General features: G+C 50.8%; 1 protein-coding gene across 7 annotated transcripts in view; it reads right to left on the bottom strand.

Moving 5' to 3' along the window:
- Window positions 1-21,232, bottom strand: part of LRRN2 (leucine rich repeat neuronal 2) — a 68,125-nt gene that overhangs the window by 14,763 nt on the left and 32,130 nt on the right. Inside the window, exon 2 of one of the 7 annotated variants that reach the window (XR_002783490.1) lies at window positions 4,512-4,733. The exons of 5 other annotated variants lie outside the window; for them this stretch is intronic. The gene's annotated coding sequence lies outside the window, so the exon portion shown is untranslated. Of the gene's footprint in view, window positions 1-4,511; window positions 4,734-20,687; window positions 21,167-21,232 lie in introns of those variants that run through there. One more of the 7 variants, XR_002783491.1, reaches the window with a different exon arrangement.

Here is a 21,232-nt window from a genome sequence, read left to right as displayed (position 1 = left end):
CTCACTCAGGTTCTCCTACCTCATGGGGGGATGTCTGTAAAGCACCTGGCGCTCAGTAGAGTCCCCTTCCCTTTTTCTCCACCTCAGTTTGAGGCACATTCCCTGGTTTCTAGATCCCTTTGTACCAGGCCAGCACCGGATGGTCATGTGGCCTTGAAGGCAGGCATCCTCTCCTAGGAACGCTTGCTTCCACCACAGGCTGACGCTCCTTCCAGACGGAGCTGCTCTCTCCTGGCTCGAATACAAGCACTTCCCAGAGCCTCCACCTAGGTCCCATTTCCAGAGCAGCTCAGTTCATTTGTAGAGCAGAGATGTCTGATAGACTCTCACCCAGTAAACAACTTAGGTCCTGGCTTAGCTGAGCAGCTCCTCCCTTCCTCAGATGCTTGCTCCCGGGAAGGGTCGATAGAGCAGCCCCCTCCAGCTGAGTTCTAAATGTCCCAGCTTGACGGCAGTCTGCGATCATTCCACGCTGGCCACAGCCACAAGCCAGAGGGGCAGCCAAGCCCAGGCACTGACCCATAAGCCTCTCCAGCCTCCCTTCCCATAATTACACCTGCTCTTTTAAGAATCAGGTGGGGTTGCTGGGCAGACGCTGCAGCATTCTTGAAAGGCTCCCACCCACAGCCAGGACACCAGGATATCCCTTTAGACACAGTGGATCCCTGGGAGCTAGGAGCAAGGGCAGGGGAAGGAGGCGGAAGCCTTTAGAGAGATGTGGGCAATACTCCTTCCTGCCCCAGTGCCTTTGCACACACGGGGCCTGTGCCAAGAAGTTGCTTTCTTCATCTGTGAATCTGGGGAACGTCTTCCCATTGCTGAAGTCTCAGTTTGCACTGCACCTCTCTGAAGTCCTCCCTGACACAGCCATCCACCCGCCTCCCCAGTTAATTAACCCCTTGCTCCTTTCTGTATTTTCGAAGAATTCACATCCAGTATGATGCTCATCTCTCCTTTCAGACTGTGCGGTGCTCCGGGGCAGCTCTGTGGCTTCGTGGTCCCAGAACTAATAAAAAGGAAAGCACCAATAGATCTTCTGGTTGTGTTTGAGGTGAATGGGGACTTAGATGGGGAGGTCTGGGTCTCTCTCTCTCTCCACAGTGTTTGTGGCACGGAGGGAGGGACCCCAAGGGCATGGTGGGGGTGGAGGTGGTAGGGAGATGCCTGGATGGCTGAGGAGAAAGGGCTGCGGATCGAATGGGGAGCAGACCAGTTAAACAAGGAGAAAGGCCAAAGCCCTTCTAACGGAAAAGGAAAATGAAATCAGAATGAAAATTGATGAGGCGGAGAGAAAAGGAGACTCGTTTCATCAGCAGGTTTGCCAGATGAAGCTGAGAGATAAATCACGCGGCGGAAGGAGCCTTGGTCTCTGCGCGGGGCTCACTGCCTGCTCCCTCTGTCAGCTGTCGCAGGCGGGCCTGCCAGATAAATGGCTGCAGCTGAGGCCGCGGCTGGTTCCCCCCTCCCCCCAACTGCAGTGAGAATGACCTGTCAGTCCTCACCACCTCCTGAAGGCCTGCTCTGGCCATCCCTTTGCCTGGTCCCCCTCCTTTGGTCCCCTCTCCAATCCCACTGGCCTCTGCCTCAGCAGCCCCTCCTCGCTCCTCGTTCCCCAGCTGAGGGCCAGGCCTGTGGAGAGCATTTCTCAGCTCTGTTGACCTTCTGCCCACCTCATCCTACTTCTCTGAAGCCAGAGGGGGAAGCAGGAGTCGGGGCATGGGAATCGGTGGTTGAGGACACAAGACGAGACAGGGCTGGGTTTTAGTCCTGGCCTGGGGACAGACCTTGGAATATGTCCTCTTATTTCTCTAGGCCTTGGGCTCCTCACCCATGAAATGAGAGGGTTGGGCCAGAGCAATGAGAGGGTCTAAAACTGTGGTCCCTGGATCAGTAAGATCAGCATCACCTGGAAACTTGTTAGAAACGCAGGTTCCCAGGCCTACCCCAGCCCTCCTGACTCAGAGCCTCTGAGGGTGGGGCCTAGTAACCAGTGTGTGAACAAGCCTCCAGGTGCTTCTGATCAATGCTTCTATTTGAGAATCACAGGGCTAGTTGCTAAGGTCCCTCTAGCTGAGATTAGAATTCTGAATATGTATATATGTACACAGCTTCTTATCATTATCCTGACAGATAAGACTGGAGTTTACAGAACCGCCTCCACCCCCACCCCCACACCTTCTCTGTCCTGGCCACAAGGAACTCTACCCAATGAGCATTCACAGAGCCCTGACTGTGTGCTGGCACTGAGAGGGGCTGGGGGTACATGGTTATGGAAGGGCAGGAGGGGAGTCACAGATAAAAACCACTCTACTGTAGTATGATAAATGGTGTCACAGGAGCGTTTACCTAGAGCAACAGGGGCACAGCCCAGAGGAAAGAGCACGATTCTGTTTCACGTGGGTAGTTGGGCAAAAAAATCAGAGGACTTTTACCAAAAATCATTGAATTATATGCTAAAGGTGGGTGAATTTGATGGAATGCAAATTCACAACTTCATTAAAGTTGTTTAAAAAAAATCACAAGGGAAACGTTGCCTGAATCAGGTTCGTAGGTACAGAGAGTGGAAGGCACTGTATACATGTTGGGGACATCGGGAGCAAAGTCCTGGGATAAGAATGTGTGAAGCAGATTCCAAGAAGCGGCTTCCGGGAAGTCCCAAGAGTGTGGGTAAGGTGGGGAGGCGGCTGGAGCAGCAGGCCAGAGCCAGAACGGTCTGGACACGATAGTGCACTCAGAGGGCGGCCGAAGCGGGTATGTAAGGTAGGGACCACTATAGCCATCAATGATCATAATCGGTTAGGACTGGATGCATTTTGCAATTTAAATTCGTCCACAATCACCATCCTATGTGATTTTTCACACTAGCCCTGCAAGGTCATAGATGTCATTACCTCCATTTTAGTGGAAAGGATATTAAGTGACTTGCCCAAGGTCATACAGCAAACGCGAAATGGAGCCAGGGCTAGAAGATACAGCGTGCTGCCAGGACTAAGCCTCATCTCCGGTAGGACGGCAGGAATGATGATGGCAGCCATTGATGAGGACGGCTTGTGAGCCGGGCCTTGGACTCGGGGCCTGACACGAGTCGCTGCACTGAATGCTCATAACGACACTATGACTTGGGATGACTAGCCCCTTTCACAGATGTGAAATGCTCACGAATATCCAGCTGGTCAAGCCAGGACTCCAACTGGGTTGTGGCTCGTGCCAAAGCCTGTGCTCTAAACCCTGACCCCATATCACCCTCCCCCAGCCCTCGCTGCCTGGAATGGGATGGGGAGATTTCCAGCTGACTCCTCCTTATCCAAACTCCACTGAGCCCAACCGACCCAAAAGAAACTGGCTCCTGGCCTACGCTGAGCAGCCCTTCCTCCAGGTAAGGCCCTTTCCAATCTGGCCAAGGCTCCCTCTCCCCCCAGCCCATCCGTGCTTTCCAAGCCCAGCACACCCGCTGGAAGACCAGCGGATCCTAGGGCCATAGAGCCAGTGGCTGGAAACACTTCCATCTGCGATCAATAATAGGCATAATTCAGGGGCTGCGGCAAGTACAAAAGAGTGTAGGTTAAATCAATATTTAGAAGCTTCAAAATTAAACTAATTAAGAGCAAGCCTTAATGATTTTTACTGTCTGGGAATAAAAAAGACAGAAAGCTCACCTATATTTCATGATTCTACCTCAGTAGCTTGTAATAATTTGGGAAGAGCAGAAGATGAAAAGTGCTGCCAGCCAGCTCCACTTTCTGCATTGCAAGAAAGGGGAGCATCTCGTCCTTGATCATAAAGGACGGGGAGAAGAGGGATGGGATGGAGCCCGGGATGCAAAGAGCACGTTGTAGAAGACCACTAGCTTGGGTCAGGGACCGTTATGGGTTGAACTGTGTCCCCCAGTCCTAACCCCCAGTACCTGTGAATGTGACCTTCATTTGGAAATAGGGTCTTTGCAGATGTGGTCAAGTGAAGATGAGGTCATACTGGATTAGGGTGGGCCCTAACCCAATGACCGGTGTCCTTATAAGAAGAAGGGAGTTCAGATGCAGACAGAGACACTGGGAGCATTCCATGTGATGATGGAGACAGAGATTGGAGCGTTGCAGCCGCAAGCTTAGGAGCGATACTGATGGACAGCCATGGCCAGAAGCCAGGAGAAGGCAAGGAAGAATTCGCCTCTATAGTTTTCAGAAGGAGCATGGTACTGCTGACACCTTGATTTTGAACTTTAGCCTCCAGAACTGTGAGACAACAGATTTCTGTTGCTTTAAGCTACCTGGTTTGTAGTACTTTGATATGGCAGCCCTGGGAAACTAGCACAGGGATCTTAGATTCTAGTTTCTACTCTGCACAGTAAAATTGTGTAAGCTGGGCAGGAGGCTTAACCTCTAGGAGCCTCAGTTTTCTCCTCTGAAAAATGGGGATAAGACCTTTTCTCTTTTGTACAGAGATGTGGCACAGATAAAATTAAAACATGAGTGTGAAATATGTAGTGTGAGCTGTACATGTTATACAAATATCACCTGGGCTTGTAGCTAGTGGAAAGAATCTGGGAAAGGACTCAGGAGCCATCTGTCAGATGGGCAGGAAGGTCTCTGCCAGCTCACAGGACTGGTCTAAAAATCCAATCAGATCACAGGTGTAAGGTATTTTTGCTTCATTAGAGATATTATATACACGAAGGGTATTTTTATTGTTCTCAACAGGGATTTTATTTGCTTCCCACTTGGTCCAAGTTTTCTCATCTGTAAAATAAAAGGCATTTTAAAGATATTTTCAGCATAGTTCTCTGGGATTATTTATATATTTTTTTAAAAAAAGTCTTAGCAGCCCAACCGCATTCTCATTCTTACACCTCAGCCCTGTAGCCCAGGACAATTCAGAGGGTGCCAGTTAAATATTGTGGCTTTGCTCCCCTCTGTCCCCTACTGCCTGGGTTAAGGGAGGGCAGAACCAGAGCACTTTTCCTCTGTCCTTCTTCAAAAGTGTACCAGGCATGGAAGAAACAGGAAACCATGCAGGCAGCAAATAAAATCTCTATTGATCATGAGATGGCTCGCATCCCAAGTCCGGCTGGCTCCCAGAACTGTTCATCTTAAATAAATGTCCCTAATGATGCACTTGTACTTAATACTGGAGCCGCGTCTTGTTGAAGTGCAGTGGGAAAGGGTGGCTGAGCATGGGGCTGCTGCCGCTCTGTCTAGGCCTCTTCCAGGGCTCCAGCGGAGAGAAGGTCCTCAGGTGGTCTCAGATTTAATTGTAGCAGTAGGGTTCCCCAATGGAGGGACCAAACCTCTTGCCATGTAAAAACCAACATTCTTCCTGGATGGGTATCAGTGAGCAAATGAGATGTGCATTTGTTTGTGCACATCACCCTCATAGGAAGGATGACATCAAGAGTGTCACCATGATAACCACCTGCATAATGCCATCACCTGGTCACCCCACCTGCAGCTCTATCAATACGACCAGCCCCACCACTGCCATTGTCCTCAGCTGTGATCACCAGGACCTCCGTGCTCACTGCTGTCACCACATATCACCCTGAACACCCTCTACTAGCGTCATCATCTCTTCCGTCCACTGCCTCAATCCTAGTCATCATAAGTACCCTGATAATCAAAAGAAAATTTATATGGCTTCATCATTGTAACATGGACAGAATTTGAAACAGATATAGATTCTTCCATAAGGAAATATACATGAGACAATGAGACCCATTATAATACTAACATGAGAACAAGTGGATTTGCATGTACACAGAGGTCCGCCCTGAACAAAGCATGAACATGGAAGTGGTATGTGTGCCTGGAGAGCACTGGAGGAAGGGGAGAGGGGATGGACGGGTAATAGGGCACAGGCCTCAGTGTGGCCAGCTCAGTGTGGCCAGGAGAGCTCTACACATTCTGCATGGGGGAAATAAAAATGAGAACCCTTGGCCTCCTACTATCTCCTGTTTTCAACTCTGGCTGCACAATAGAATCATATGGGGAATCTTTTAAAATATACTGATGCCTATGTCCCACTCCAGACCAATTACACTAGTCTCTGGGGGCGTGGTACTAAAAACAAAAACAAAAACAAAAACAAACTCTCGAGGATTTCCTTGCATGCAAACTTTACATCAAAAGAAAGAAAGAAAGAAAACCCGTAAAACAAAAGTAAAATCCATAGTTGTTGATAATGAAGTATTTATTGAAAAGTGTACTGATGTCTGCAATTTACTTTGAAATACACCAAAAATAAGATGGATTGAAAGACAGATGGAGAGAGATGTGATAAAGCAACTTTAGCAAAAGATTAATGGTAGAATCTGGTAGATGGTAGGTATATTGGTTGCTCGCTATAAAATTCCTTCAACTTTGCTGTATATTTGAAATTTTTCATAATAAAATATTGGAAAAAAAAAATCTCCAACTGGTTTTAACATGAAGCCAGGACTGAGAACCACTGCATCTGAAAGAAAAATCCATAAGTGAGTTTCTCTTTCCTCCACCCTCCATGTGTGAAAAAACCTACCCGCTTCCTAGCAAACTCTCATCCAGTGCTTCCCGACCCTTTTCAGGTAGTGGGTACATGCAGAAAGTGTTTGTACGGTGTATGGAGGCAGCTACTGGCAGCAGAAGCCTGTGACTGGGGAGATGAGAGAGAGACACAGGCTGCCCCAGGCCTCGCCACAGCCACACCAGTGGGCCTGCTCTGCTTGAGTGCTCAAGTGCCCACTCTGAGTCTCCCCGAGCTCAGCATTCTTAGCAAGGATTAAATCCTTTCCTAGGAAAATCGGAGCCCGCACACACACATGCAGGGTGTGGGATGGACACTGCGGGCAGAGGCCAGCCCCACGCCTCATCTGTATGCTCCTCCACACCCGTTGGCCCTGTCGGGGGGTAGGGAGTGCCATGGCAACACCGTGCTCTTTAAACACAGGAGTTTGTGCTGCCATCGCAAAGCAGCATTAGGCAATTTAATTAAGGAGCTGGCAGCAGACAAACTTTGTGAGTTAAAGGCATTTTATTAAATCCCACTGTATTATGCAGCTCAGTTCCCCCAGGAGCCGCAGAGCTGGGGAGGACAGAATTTGCTGGGGTTTTCTTTTCTCTTCTCTGCTTTTCCTGGCCTCCCTTCTGCTTCATGAAAGCATTCCCTGAGCGTGGGGAGACCCCAACTGTGACTGCCTGCTCCCCCACCCGGGCGGCAGGCCTTGGCCTAAGGTCTGCAGGCAGCAGTCTAGTGTCAAGGAATATAATCACCAACTTTGATCCCACGGTTACCGATCAGAGAGTGCATTCACGCGCATGTCCCGGGCCAGACCTCCAACCCCAGCTTCAGTATTCACACAGCACATTCCATGTTTTGGCTCCAAGCATCGCACTTCTCATGCATGACCCCATTGAATCCTCCCACATTCTTGGGGTCAGGATGCTGGCATTCCCATTTTATAGATAAGGAAACTGAGGCTTACAGATGTAAAGTAACGTGTCCAAGATCTTATAAGCAGTCTGTAGCAAAGGAGAAAGCCTAGCAAGCTGACTGCAGAGCCATGGCTCAAAGCACGACTCCCTGCCACCTCTTAAGGCTGGTGACCTGCTGAATGAGTTCTATTCTAGTCACTCAGCCAAAAAAAAAAAAAAAAAATTCCAGGGTAAAGCTGGGGCGAGAGTGGGGCTCTCCATGATCCTGACCTCCTTCCTAACCAACCAAGCCTAGAATGTGCCTCGTGAAAAGTCACATCCAGGACTCGAGAATTTGCCGACATACTCAGAGGGCCCAACCTCTCCTCCTGGCTGGCGTAGGGAGAGAGTTCCTCCTGTGAGAGCAAATGTAGGGAGGTCTAGCACAGCGCCTGGGCTCCTGGGCCACCAGAGCCTCCCCAGCCTCCCAGCCCTGCCTGACAGGAGAGCCCAGGCTTTGGAGTGGAGCCAGCAAGGCAAAACGCCCTTCACTCTGCAAACGTTCATGAGTCCCACCGATGCACGGCCTCACAGACATGAGTAAGACAGGGTGCTGCCCTTCGGACCTGTGCCAGATACCGTCTTCTTGGGCTCAGTTTCCTCAATTCTAAAATAGAGTTGTCATCTGAATAAAAATAAATAAAATGGGGGCCATGACATATGCCTTGTATAGCTAAAATAGATGCAAAGTATAGCTAATTTCATCGAGGGCTTATTCTCTGCCAGGGACCTGCCACTCAGTATTTTTTTTTCATCCTCATAACAACTCTATTATATGACCCCCAATGTACAGATGAGGAAATCAAGGCTAAAAGGAGTTAAGCCTCTTGCTCAGGGTCAGACAGCTTGTAAAGGGTAAGAACCAGTGCTCTTAACAATCCCATTCTCTCTCTCTGCATATGTATAAAGTATCCCCATATGTGCGTGCATATGTATATGTGCATCTACACATATTTTATAATTATATACATTAATAACAGCTTTGAGGTGTAATTCAAATATCATAAATTCATAATCACATTATATTTGAAAAGTAAATTTCACAGCTGGATTTGCCACAAGCTTAAGGATGTGTTTTCGTTATCTGATAGGAAGGAGCAGACGTCGTGAGTGCGGGGCTTCTCCTCTTGAAAAGGCATTCAAGAGTCACAGCGCTGGAGCCCGTGGAGCCCAGCCACGCAGCTCCTGGGGAGGAGGTGGCGTGAGGCCCGTGCCTCGCTGCCCCTCCCCCACCTTGCTCTTCATCTATCACCATCCTCTCCCAGCCCCCACCAGACCTGAGGCTTCCACTTGCTCTGGGTCTCCTCTATTGGTCCCCATTCCCTTGCCCTATGTGGTAGAGAGTGAGTCATTGGGGTGCCATCCAGGTGACCCTTTGAGAAGTCCCCAGAGTGGAGGCTGTGAGTGCGGCAGGCCAAGGAGGACAGAGCCAGCTGCAGGGGAGGGCCAAAGGGCTGATCTGAGGGATGCCTCATTCCACACTGCCACAGGCCATCTCCCAGGGAAACGGCAGCCTCTGCAGGGTCTGGGTGGACATCCAGAGGTTCTAATCCCAGCTCTACCATTTACCAGCTATGGAACAATCTCACTGAGTACCAGTTTCTTCTCATCAGTAAAACGAGGATAAGATATGAATTTTAATATGTACCATTCACTGACTGAGGCTGTCGCAAAGCTTTTTTTCTTATTTAATCCACACAACAACCCTACAAGAGTAGTAGTGTTATATTTACTGAAGAGGAAATCGAGGCTCAGAAAAGTTAAGCAATTGCCCAAGGGCGATTCGGATCCAGCACTGTGTGAGGCTGAGGCCCTTACTCTTAACCGCCGCTCCAGCTGCCAGGCTGTGAGGGAGCTTATGGGATAGGTGTGTGCAAAAGGACCCCAATGGGGGCTAAACAAAACTAAGGCAGAGGGCTTCCCCAGACTCACATGACTCTGCTGTAGTTTGGTCATTTTTCTTCCAGTGAGATAAGAACAAGTGCTCCAGGGGCTGCACACCCCACCTCCACCGCTGGAGCAGTTTGGGCAGCACACGTGCGTGTGCGTGCGTGTGTGTGTGTGTGTGTCTGTGTATCTGTGTTGGAGGACACAAGCAGACAAAGAGGCACTGTGCCCAGCCAGGTGAACCAGCTTGGAGGGGAATGGACTTGGAGGCTGTACTTTGCCAATGCTTGCTCTCCTGGGCACAAGGCCTGGGTGATGCCAGCTCGTTTTCACAGCCATTTTCTCAGGGAATTAACAGGGGAACATTCTCCTCTGTAATGATGATAAAAACAATAATAATTAACAGGGCTATAGCTAATATTTCTCTAGTACCTCTCCCAAGACCTCAAGACTCTGGGCAAACAGCAAATCTGCTGGCTTTATAGGCACACCCCAGGGCCCAAGAAGCCTCGGGAATTGCCAGATTTTCTGTCTCCTCCAGCAGGGAGGCAAATGAGGTGCATACTCAAGATCGACCTGTGCCAGGAGCTGCCCTTTGAGTGACAGTGGCAGAGCTGGGAAACAACCCTAGGTTCTCGCCTGCTGCTCCCCTGCTTCATCACCCCTCTTGTTCTGGGATACCCCTGTGCGCAGGAGTAGCAGAATAGGTAAGGGAGGGATTGAGTTGTCAGTTATCTTTCCCAAACCTCCAAAAGCCGCCCCCATCAACCTCTGCACTCCCTTACCCAGCCGGCTCTGCCTCAGGGAGGACCGCCCCTGCTCCTGCAGCCAGTGGGGCCATGTCTGTCCAGCAAGTCTGCTCCTTGCAGAAGGCAGCTGATGGCTTTCTCTGGTCCCAGCCAGGAATCATTATGCACCAAATGTCCAGTTTAAACAAGCGATTAGGCAGCTCTATTAAGAGCGCACGTGCTTCCCACCAGGGAGGGACAGGAGGTGGCCAAGATGGGCAGGAGGAGAACCCCAGGGCCTTGCAGCAATGGGCTTTCCTCCTCCAAAGCATTTTCCAGAGAGTTCAGTGCGAGGTAGAGCTCCCAGGGTTGAGAGCTAGCATCTTGAGCGGCTCGAAGCCTGACAGATTTCAGACACAGAGCCCACTCCTGATGGTCTGGGCAGCCCACCCACACACCCTGACATGAAGGACCTTGAGAAATTTAAGTAGACAGAGAGGCCAAGGCTCTTACGTGGCCTCTGGCCAACTTCCCCATACCTACTCTTGAAAAGCAATGACTGGATCCAAGTTACATTCCTTTGCTTTCTCCAGGAGTTGCAGGACAAGGAAGGGGTCAGAAGGGGAGGCATGGTCAGGAACTGTGTTTATTATAAACATACTCCCCCAGAATCTCCAGAAGAAAGCCTACTTGATCTCTTAAGTCCACAGATGGACTGAAGAGTCTGGAAATATCTCCAGTTGTATGCAAACGTGTGTGTGTGTGTGTGTGTGTGTGTGTGTGCGTGTGTGTGTGTGTGTGTGTGTGTGTGTGCATGGGTGTGTTTTCCTGGAGAGAATGTCCATAGCTTGTATCAGATTTTCAATGGGGTTTATGAAAATCTATTCCTTGGTCAGCTTTGAAGAGAATGGGTTGCCCCCTTCTGTAAAGGTGACTTCATCTTTTGGAACCCAGTGGTGGGTTTTGAGGCCTGGATTCCACCTGCTTGAAGAGCGGGGGTAGGACAAGTTTGGGGACACACTGAAGCAGAACTATGACAGATATTTGCCAGGCAGTGATAAATTGCCTTCCTCATCACCTCAGTTTTCCCATTGTGAGAGTTTCATATCTACTGTTCCCTGTCACTTCAGTGACAGCCCTCTAATGATGAAGGTGGCATTGATGTCATAAAAATTGCTCCAGAACCCCAGGGGATAGACGGAGATCAGGTTCAGGAAGCTGGGCACTAAATGTTTTGCACAGCAAAGCGGAAAGAACAAAGCCTTCAGAATATGAAAGACCTGAGACAAATCCTACTTCTGCCTCTTACTGTGTGGCCTTGAACAATTAACTCGGCCTCTCTGAGTGTCAGTTTCTATATCTGCAAAATGGGGTTATCTGGAGGATTAAATGAGGCCATGCTGACAGAGACTGGCATCATGCCGCTGGCACACAACAGGAGCTCAATAAATGCGTTCTCTTTCCCAGCAGGCATGGGACCCCTTTAGCCGTCGGCTGAACCACTGCAATATCAGAGAAAAGGGGGAACTGGGGAATGGCTACTGGGTAAGATGTGTAGTCAGAAGCCATTTCCCCTACAATGCTGACTGAACTCTCCCCATCCTTCGTGGCTTGCCTTCCTCCATGAAGCTCCCCTCCGTGAAGCAGTGAGTGTTCTCCTCAGCATCCCACAAACCATCAGGGCTTCTCGTCCATCTCATGCAGTCTTTACTCAGTCTCTCCCTTTGTGATGAGAGAGGTCACTGCCTCACCTAGATCAAAAGGCAGACCCCTAGGCTGCTTCAGCAGCAGCCCGAGCCCCCAGTCCCACCCTTGCCCACCTCTCCAGTCCTCCCCTCTCTCTTCTTTCCTGACGGATAGGGACCGGCTGCCCTCTCATGTGCTTTCAGATCTTTGAGCTTGTTGTTCTGGAATGTCCTTTCACTCTCTGCTTGGAGAGCTTTTAATTATCCTCCAAGTGTCAGGTCAGTTGTCATCTCCTTGTGACACTCTGCCTCCTTCCTGCTCCCACAGCACCTACCCTAGTTTAGCAGGGGTCACGGGGTGGCTGTCTGCCTCCCTAGACTGAGCTTCTCCAGAGCAGGGGCTGGGCCTGCTCAGTCCTGGCTTCCCCTCTGCCTTGCACAGGGCCTGTCACATGGTCGGTGCTCAGTAAATGTGGCTTGGGGTAAAAGACAAATGGTGTGGTTGCCCATGGCTGGCATTAGGGTCCCTTTTAACAGAAGGCTTTTTATAAAGGTGGCAGTCCTCTCACTGGTGGCTAGCTTGGGTCCTGCTGGAGTAGGTTCAACCCTGTCCAGACAAGAAGAGCATGTGGGTGACGTTAGAGGGCTGATGTGTTCATCCCATCTGGATTGGGGTCAGGGCAGAGGGCTTCTGCCAGTCACCCTAGAACCTTCTCTACCTTGTACCTGCACAGGGAGGGAGCAGATAGGGAAGGGAGTTAACAGTTATGAGCACTGCCAGTGTCAGGGCTAGCTCTGTGAGACTAGCATCTTTAACTCATTTCCCAGATGAGGACACTGGGGCTCTGGGGTGACTTACTTGCCCAGAGCCATGTAAGAAGTCATACGGAGTTAACACTGAAGCCAGTTGGTCTAGCTCTAGAGTGAGAGTTCTTTTCTTTATAGGATGCTTCCTTTTACAGAAATCACAATGGCACCCAGAGGAGACAGAAATGGGGAAAGGCTCACACTGAAAAATTATGTGCGTGTATTTCTCCTTCACTGATGATGAAGACAAAAGAATGGATAGAGGATGATTTGAATCAGTTGCCAAAGTGGCGATGGACAGCCTTTCCTCCAACCTGTCTGGATGCGGGTCGGAGGATTGCGCGCTGGGGTTTAGTTTTGTAAGGCGCCCCTCTAAGCTGTTATCTCCATCTCAAGTTCTGCTGAGGAATGGCTATTTCAGCACAGATTTCTTCCTCTCAGTAAAAACCCGGGGCCTTTATCCCACCCCAGTTTCTTCTATCCCACCACATTTGGTTACCTGCACTACTCGGCCAAAGCCTCAACCCCAAGAGGGCGGGGAGGAAGACGTGCCAGGAGGGGAGGAGGAAGCCCTCCATGGCAAGAAACACGGGGACTCCAGACCGAAGAGGGCGAAGAGGGAAAGGGGTGGGGCGGGGGCGGGGCCAGCCGTCTGGAACTGAACCACCCATCGCATCAGGGACTCGAGTACCTTTATTTTTGATCAGGAATATGTGACCTGAAAAAACTTGGGATTTATTGCTATGCTTTTGTTTTTTCGAGTGTTATTGTTTTTCTTTAGTTTTTAGTGAACGTTCCTTTCTAAAAAACTACTTTTGTTTCTGTCGAAATTGAGAGAAAATAGGGATGGGAGGCACCTGCGGCACAGCCCCTCCGGGACGGCAGCTAGCGGCAGACTCTGGAGAGCTGGGGGCGCAGGGGGAGCAGGGGGAGTGCGGGGAGGAGACGGGGAAAGGCCGGGAGGACCAGCAACCTCGACCAGGAAGGAGCGCTGCCTATGAAGAAGGCCGGGCTTCTTCACTGCTCAGGAGCTGTTTTAGGCCCCAGGTGAGATTCCCTGGCAACCCCAAGCACCTAGATTCTGAGCCAGGGCTCTGCAGCAGCGTTTATAGCTTCCTGTTGGGGTGCCATGGAGGTGGCTGCTTGGCTCCTGCTGGAGTGGGACAGGAGGGGCCTGAGAGTGGCCTTCGGTGAGGAACACTCCAGATAGCAAAGGAACGAAGAGGCAAAAGAGAGGCTGGAAAGTTAAGGGGGGGTAAAGGCCTTGAGGAGCATAGTGTGGCGGGGTTAAGTGTTTCTTTCCTTCAAGAGAGATGTCATGCCATGTTGGATAAATAAAATGCTATGCAATTGCAAGAGACAAGTTCCACAGTGTATTAGATACCACCACACTGTTACCCCACTGTCAGCCACCATCAGGGTGACTGATGACTTATCAAAAGCCACTCTGACATTTCCAAATGAGATGTTTTGATAGACATGTCATTCAACAGGGCCAAAAAAGCCAGATAGAACCTGAATGTAAATGAGGAACGTTCTGTCACCTTTGTCTCACCTATTTGAAAGGTTTTAGTTTGACAACAAGGCCTTCTCTGGGAGAGAGTTGAAGGTGGGGGTGGGGGTGCGGGCGAGAGGGAGGAAGGGACGGAGAGAAGGGACACTGGAAAATGAACAGGTGAGAGGGAAGGGAAGAAGAGCTCCCTAGAACAGTAGGGAGTCGTGGCCAGCAGAGGCCAGGTGAGATGGCTCTCACAGAATGACTCGGCAGAGTGAACCAGCAGCAAGAACACAGGCCTGTGCTGTCTGGTATGGTAACCATGTATGTGGCCATTCAGGATCTGAAATGTGGCCAGTCCAAACTGAGAAGTGCTGTAATATAAATGCACACCAGCTTGTGAAGTTTTAATAAGGAAAAAATGCAAAATATCTCATTAATAAAATTGTTATGCTGATTACATTTTGAAATGATTCCTTTTACTTTTTTAGATGTGACTACTCAAATATTAAAATCACGCGTGATTTGCATTATACTTCTATTGAACGATGCTAGCCTAGACTGTGGATCGGAAAGATGGAGGTTCAAATTCCACTTCCAACACTGACTCACAGACTCTTGGTTGAGTCATGTAACCTCTCCAAGCCTCAATTTCCTCATCTTGTCAAATGTGAAAATGGTCTGTGTTCTTGTGAGGTTGCTGTGAAGACTGAATAAAGTGATACGTGGAAAACACCTGGCACGGTACCGGCTACATGGATGATCAGCGAGTGGCAGTCAGGCCCCCTATTTCTGGGAGCCGGGACTGAGTGCTCTTCTGGCTTCATCACTAGTTAGCTTCGTGCTTAGCTTTTTTTTTTTTTACCAGCCTCTGTGAGAATTTGGGAAACTATTGTCCCTTTGTAGACCTCAATTTTCTCAATTGTAAAATGAAGGGATTGGGTCAGATGGCTTGAGTCCCCTCCAAAAGCTGTATGGCCCTTATCCTGAATTATCGAACCTCTGTGGGTCTCAGTTTCCTCATGGTGAGGAGCAAGTAGCAATAGCGGCCTGAAGGAAGAGGATGCACCTGACTTTCTAGGTGCCATCACGGGCTTTTGCCTTATGACAAAGACACCACTGCCCTCTGGGCTGGGCTCTGGAACCACTGAGGGACTGTGCTGAAGCCCCCATACCATCAGTGTCTGAAGCCTGGGGCTACGAGCAGCTGAGTGAGCCCAGGTGAAGAACTCAGTGCTTGATCATAATGTGTGAGTAGAGAAGGTAGAACAGGCCTTAAAACTTTTAGCCCAGGAGTATTGTAGCATTGTCTTTCCTATAGAGCTCATCCCTGTTCCCAGCTGCTGCCCCAACAAGCCCCTCTCCTCTCCTAAGTCTCTCACCTTCCAGGCCAGTGCAGTGGGAATGGAGGTCAAGATTGCCAGGGGACCAAGGCTGGAAGAGGTGCTGACAGCAGCTTAAAGACCTAGGGTCGGCCGTCCTCGAGGCCTCCGACCAGGTGGGGGCTGATGGTTTTTCTCTCGGACCCTAAATGCCAAGGCCTTAAATATCAGGACACAAGAACTCTTCTTGGTAGATCCAGATCAAACAACATTTCAGAGGGTGGTCCATGGCCCCCTCGAACCAGAAACACCCAGCCAGAGTGCTCGTTAATCATAAAGATTCCTGGACTCCACACCAGACTTCTGGAATTGGACTCTCTGGAGGTGAGACCCAGGAGCTCACATGCTAAACACACTCTAGAGGTGGTCTCTGATAACCACTAGTAGAGACCCCAGGTGAAGCTTGGTCTAGTGACTGCACGGTGGGAGAGACCCCTTAACAGCCCGACACCTCCTTCTCCACCCAGGAGCCTTCATTTCTGTCAGCCCTGTCAGCAGGTGGGCGTGAGATGTTTGAGGTGCAGGACCGGGTGCGTTATGAAGGGAAAGGAAAAGCGGGGGATGACTGCGTGCCTCTTCTCACATCCACTGGCCCTATATGCAGAAGGTTCCCAGGTACCTGGGGAAAATGGCCACACTGCAGCAGTGGGGGTTGTGGGAAGAATGCCCTGTGATGAGGAGCCAGCCACACCGGAATGGCTGGTTTCTCTTCTTTAGTGACAAGAGACGGGTACGTAGTGATGAGCTCTAAGACCTCTGAAGGCAACAGGTACTATTGAGGCTGTGGACCCAACCCCCCAACACCCTTCCATCGGGTCATATGGCAGCCAGTGGAGGCAGACACAGGTGTGGGGTCAGCACAGGGTGAGAAGGAACTTGAGGCAGGTGGCCCAGCTAAAGCCACCAAAGGCGAGATAGCAGTGGGGAAACAATACAGCCTGTAACTGGCTGGGTGGGAGTGGGGGTAGGGAACAAAAGATAATAGTGAAAGATGCAGAGAGAAGGTTGGAGAAGAGCAGCCAGCTGTGCCTTCAGTGATAGAGGAGCTGGGCAGGACACATGGAGCTGAACCTCGCACGTGGCTGCCTTCGCTTTCGGGTAAGTCTCAGCTGTTGGATCCCAAATGTCAGACTGAAAAGCCTGAGACATGACCTCATCCAGAGGTTCAGGAAGCTGAGGCTCCAAAAGAAGAAATCCCTTCCTGCCCAGTTCCCAGTTCGGTGTGCTTCTCGCCTCCCCGAGTGCGTCTGGTTAGCGCCTACGTAACGGAAGGATGGCTTCGGAGGTGCGATGAGCGGAGAAGACCAGGGCAGACCAACAACACCCTCTTGTGCACCAGGTTTTATTCAAGAGCTCACGCAGGGGCACTCAGCGCTGGCCCACTGATTTGAAACCCCTTCACTTGCACGGCCTCATTATCATGCAGTTGGTCACCGACTCCACTTCACAGATGAGGAACAGGAGGCTCAGGGGCTTCAGGTTACCTGGTGGTGGCGACAGGCCTGGACCCAGGCTGCTCCTGACCAGATGCAGGCTCGTGCCTCTCATCACGCTGCCTCCACAAACATGTGAGAGGGCAGCGCATGGAGCTGGAATGAGGTCTTGCCAAAGTCACAAGAGGCAAATACAAGAGGCGCCAGCCTCAAGGTCCTGGCTTCAGGACGGATGGACCAGGCAAAGGGATTTGTGGAAGGCCACAGAGCTAATCAGCGGCAAAGCCAGGACAAGATCACTGGATTCCTGATTCCAAACTTAACTCCTCAGGCAGCAGTGACTCAATATGTGGGTGAGCCTCGTCACTGCACAGCGGAGGGCGGAGGCCGGGAGCCAGGGTCCATTCCCTTACCTGCTGCTGCTTGGGATTTAGGGAGGTTCGCACTGAAGAATGGCCTCCTGGGGGTTGGGGATCTCGGGCTGAACAGCTCTGCACTTGGAAACCACTAGGTTGTGAGGCCCTTAGGGCAGGGTCTTGCTTGTCTCTATACCCCAGCATCCTGCACGTTCCCAGCACACGGCTATGGTGATAAACGAATGAATGATGTGTGAATGAATGAATCAAATCAAACTAACAGGAAATGAGGCTAAGTGAGGGGTGTGGCAGAAGAACACGGACTGGGACTCAGAACTTTTTGTCTTCTTCCCTCCTGCGTCAGTGAGTATACCTAGTATTGTGCTGGGTACGAACCACGGGCAAGAGAGGGACACAGTGTCTGAGGAGAGAAGGGACAAATAAGCAATAACAAGGAAGCATGACAGCTGAGCCTGGACCCAAGTTGACCCAGAGCAAGTCCCTGCCCTCTCTTGGCCTCAGTCTGTTTAGTAGGAGTTGGGGTTAGACTAAATGATCTGCGATCACCTCCCACACTGCCCAGCACGGCCAGCAGGTGGTGGGCTCACAGGCCCCTCCTGGGTGTAGAGAATTGTGGGGTGGGTGGGGAAGAGCAAGGCCAGGCAGAGTCACCCTGGCCCAAGGGAGGCAGACAGATGCTCCTGGAAGCTGGGTCCCCAGAGTCTGAGCAGCCAGAGGTAACTGGCTGTGACAGAGGCACGAGCCAGTAGTCAATTCCATTCAATAAAACTCTGATTGCCTAGGAGCCCTGTAAATAGCAGGCTCCCATGTGGGCCTGAGACGCTTTCTGTTTCCCTCCCCACCACCCACTGCAGGTACCTGCTTTGCCCTGTCCAGCCCAGCTCTGTGCCAGCCAGAAAAGGGCCCTCGGCCTCCGGTGCAGGTGGGCAGCAGAGGGTTACGTGTCTCCTGGCAGGTGAGGGTCCAGGCCACAGGGCAATGGGAGGAGGAGGGAGCCGGAATCACTTAGCCCTCGTTAGTCCAAATTAAAATCAGGAGTGAGATGACAATTACAATTTGCAGTGGGCTAATTGTTTTCCCTCAGAAGCTGATCGTTTTGCAGATTGGGGAAATTAATTGTTTCAAGTCCCACGTGGATTAGCTTTGAACCCAGCTGAGGCAAGACAGTCTCTGCCTCCTACTGGACTGGTTCTCTACCTCTTCACCACCCCTGAGGCCAGCCACCCAGCCTCAGGCTTCTGCCCTTTGGGATCCTCAGGCAGGGAGACACTGAGGGTCTGGGGGTCCTGCATGGGAGGAGGAGCGAGCATTGGCAGAAAGGCAGGGCTGGGAAGCAGCTGGTCAGAAGGTGCAGCTAGCTGTTCTGAAGCCAGCAGTGCAGCTGCCAGGAGGGGGTGCTCTAGCCTGTGGATATCCCTATCATCTGCCCAGCTGAGGGGTGGGCTCTGGAAAGCCTCCTTAGCCTTGCCAGAAGTTCCCATTTCCATGTGACAGTCATTGTAACATTCATTCATTCATTCAACCAACTCCAGTGGCCTACTGTGTGCCAAGCACCGTTTAAGGAGGCATTGTTCACTGCAGTGAACAATGGACACCATCCCTTCTCTCGTGGAGCTTACATGGGGGATGGACTGTAAGTGGAGAGTAAACATCTAAGTAGCTAAGATATCAGGTGGGACAAGGGCTCAGAAGGAACTTGGTAAGCAGAATAGCTCTTAAAGATATCCACACCCTAATCTGTGGAAACGGCTGAATATGTAACTTTACATGGCAAAAGGGACAGTGCAGATGCAATTAAGGTTAGGGACCTTAAGATTAGGGAGAGTGTCCCAGAATATCTGCGGGGACAAATCTAATCACACGAGTCCTTAAAAATAGAGGACTTTCTCCAGCTGGAAGCAGAAGAGGGACTCCAAGCAGGCAAGGACTTAACGTTGTGCTGCTGGCTCTGAGACGTAGGGGATTATGTACAAGGACTGAAGAGCAGTCTCTGGAGCTGACAGCAGTAAGGAAACAGCGACCTCAGTCCTACACCCACAGGAACTGGACTCCACCAGCCACCTGAAGGCGCTCGAAAGCACATTCTCCCCAGAGCCTCCAGAGCCGACACCTTGATTTTGGCCTTTTGAAACCTGGATCAGAGAAGCCAACCCAGAAGGACTTCTGACCCACAAAGCTACAAGACAGCAAATGTGTGCTGTTTCAAGCTGCTAAATTTATGGTAATTTGTTACAGCAACAATAGAAAATGAATTCAGGAACTAAACAGGGACAGGACAGAGTGACTTGGTGCCGTTTTACTCTGGCTGTTCAGGGAAGGCCTCTTTGAGGAGGGGACATGTGCACTGAGACCTGAATGATGAGGAAACAGAGCGGCGTGACCAATTTGTCCCCGTTTCCCAACTTAAGCACATCATTCCTGAGTCCCAAAAACCCCTTCAGTCCCAGGCAAACTAAGTGGTTGGTCACTGTAAGGCAGAGAGAACAGCCAGGGAAAAGGTCCTGAGGTGGGGGCTTTCAGGTGAGATGCCACAAAAAACGTCCCGAGGGAAGTGCAGGAGCAGGTGAGAGGGCTCAGAAAACTTTAAAATGAGGACCGGGCAATTTCGGCTCAGGTGTGGGGGATAGGTGAGAATGCGCCTATCTAGAACTTTTTAGAACCTTCTAGACCTTCTTCCTTCCAGCTGTTAGGCGTAACAATGACCCCTGCCTCCCCTGTCCTTCCCTAGGGCTATTTCCTTTCTCTCCTACTCTTGCCTCCCTTCCCCAGCTGGCCTCTGCCAGGGCCCAGGTGTCTCCTCGGTGCCAGAGAACCAGGTGCGGCTGCAGCTTCCCCAGCAGGGTGTCAGTGGGCCACCAGCAGCACACAGCAGGGGAGATTATTCAAGGCATCTTTAATTAGTGAGACAATAGGAGGCTGGGAAGGAGGAAGACAGAGGTTGCAGCTGGCTTCCCGCCCAGTCAAAACAGCACCTTTGAGCCTGAAGAATGCCTGAGGCAGAGGGCAAGGGAGAAGCAGAGATGGGCAGTGGGCCCTTCACGCCTCTGCTCCCCCTCCCAGCGGCTGCTCCACCTTTACATGAACCACTCCTCCCAGTACAGCTAGTTACCTCCAAACTGAGGCAGGCAGGAAGCAGCTACAGGCCCCAAGCAAGGAGCCCGAGTCAAGGACCCGAGTTAAAATTTTAGCTCTTTGTCTCGTTAGCTGTTAGCTGTATGATGTCGGCAAGTTAATTGCTCTGGGTCTCAGTTTTCTCTTCTGTACAATTAGAGTAATAATACCTACTTCGCAGGGTGGTTGTTGTAAGATTAGAGATGTCAAAAAGTGCCCCATGTGGAGCAGGTACAGGATAAATGGTAGCTATTTCGATTATGAGCACTGAACCTCCCATCCCAAATCCCAGCCCCCTTAATCCAATGTTTCTCAGATCAGAGTGTGCCCAAGAATCACCTACAGCGCTCGTTAATATGCACATATCCATCCTGCTTCTCCCTTCTTTGGTCCCCAATCCGCAGGTCTGGAGGTGGAACTAGCTTCCAAGGAAGTGATTCTGATGTTGGCAGCTGGGTCCACACTTGTCCCAGGTCGGCATCTGCCTCCTGGGAAAAAAAGAGCTGGCCTGAGTCTGTCCTGCACCTGTATTCATTTCAGAAGCCGTCTCCACAGATGGAAAGAGCTGGCAGGGAGGTGATACCTTTCCCCCACCCTCTACCCGCACTTGGGGTCTATGCCTTGGGCAGCCTCCACACCTAAGCAAGGAGATGTCGTGGATTCTCAGAAGGTCAGAGCTGGAAGGCACCTGTATGTCACCTCATTTTGCTTCCTTATTTTTCAATGAAAGAAACAGGCCCAGAGCAGGGAAATGACTTGTGCAAGGGCACACATGGCAGCTCTGGGCTTCTGACTGATCTGCAAGATAAAAGTACTTGGCTATATGACTGCTAGTCCCTGGGATTACTTACTCCAGGAGCTGGCTCCATTTGTCCCAGGTCGGGGAAC

This window comes from Pteropus vampyrus, unplaced genomic scaffold (genome assembly GCF_000151845.1).
Source record: "Pteropus vampyrus isolate Shadow unplaced genomic scaffold, Pvam_2.0 Scaffold217, whole genome shotgun sequence".
NCBI classification, from domain to species: domain Eukaryota; kingdom Metazoa; phylum Chordata; class Mammalia; order Chiroptera; family Pteropodidae; genus Pteropus; species Pteropus vampyrus.
The sequence above is the reverse complement of the archived record's forward strand: the minus strand, read 5'-3'. Positions and strand labels throughout refer to the sequence as shown.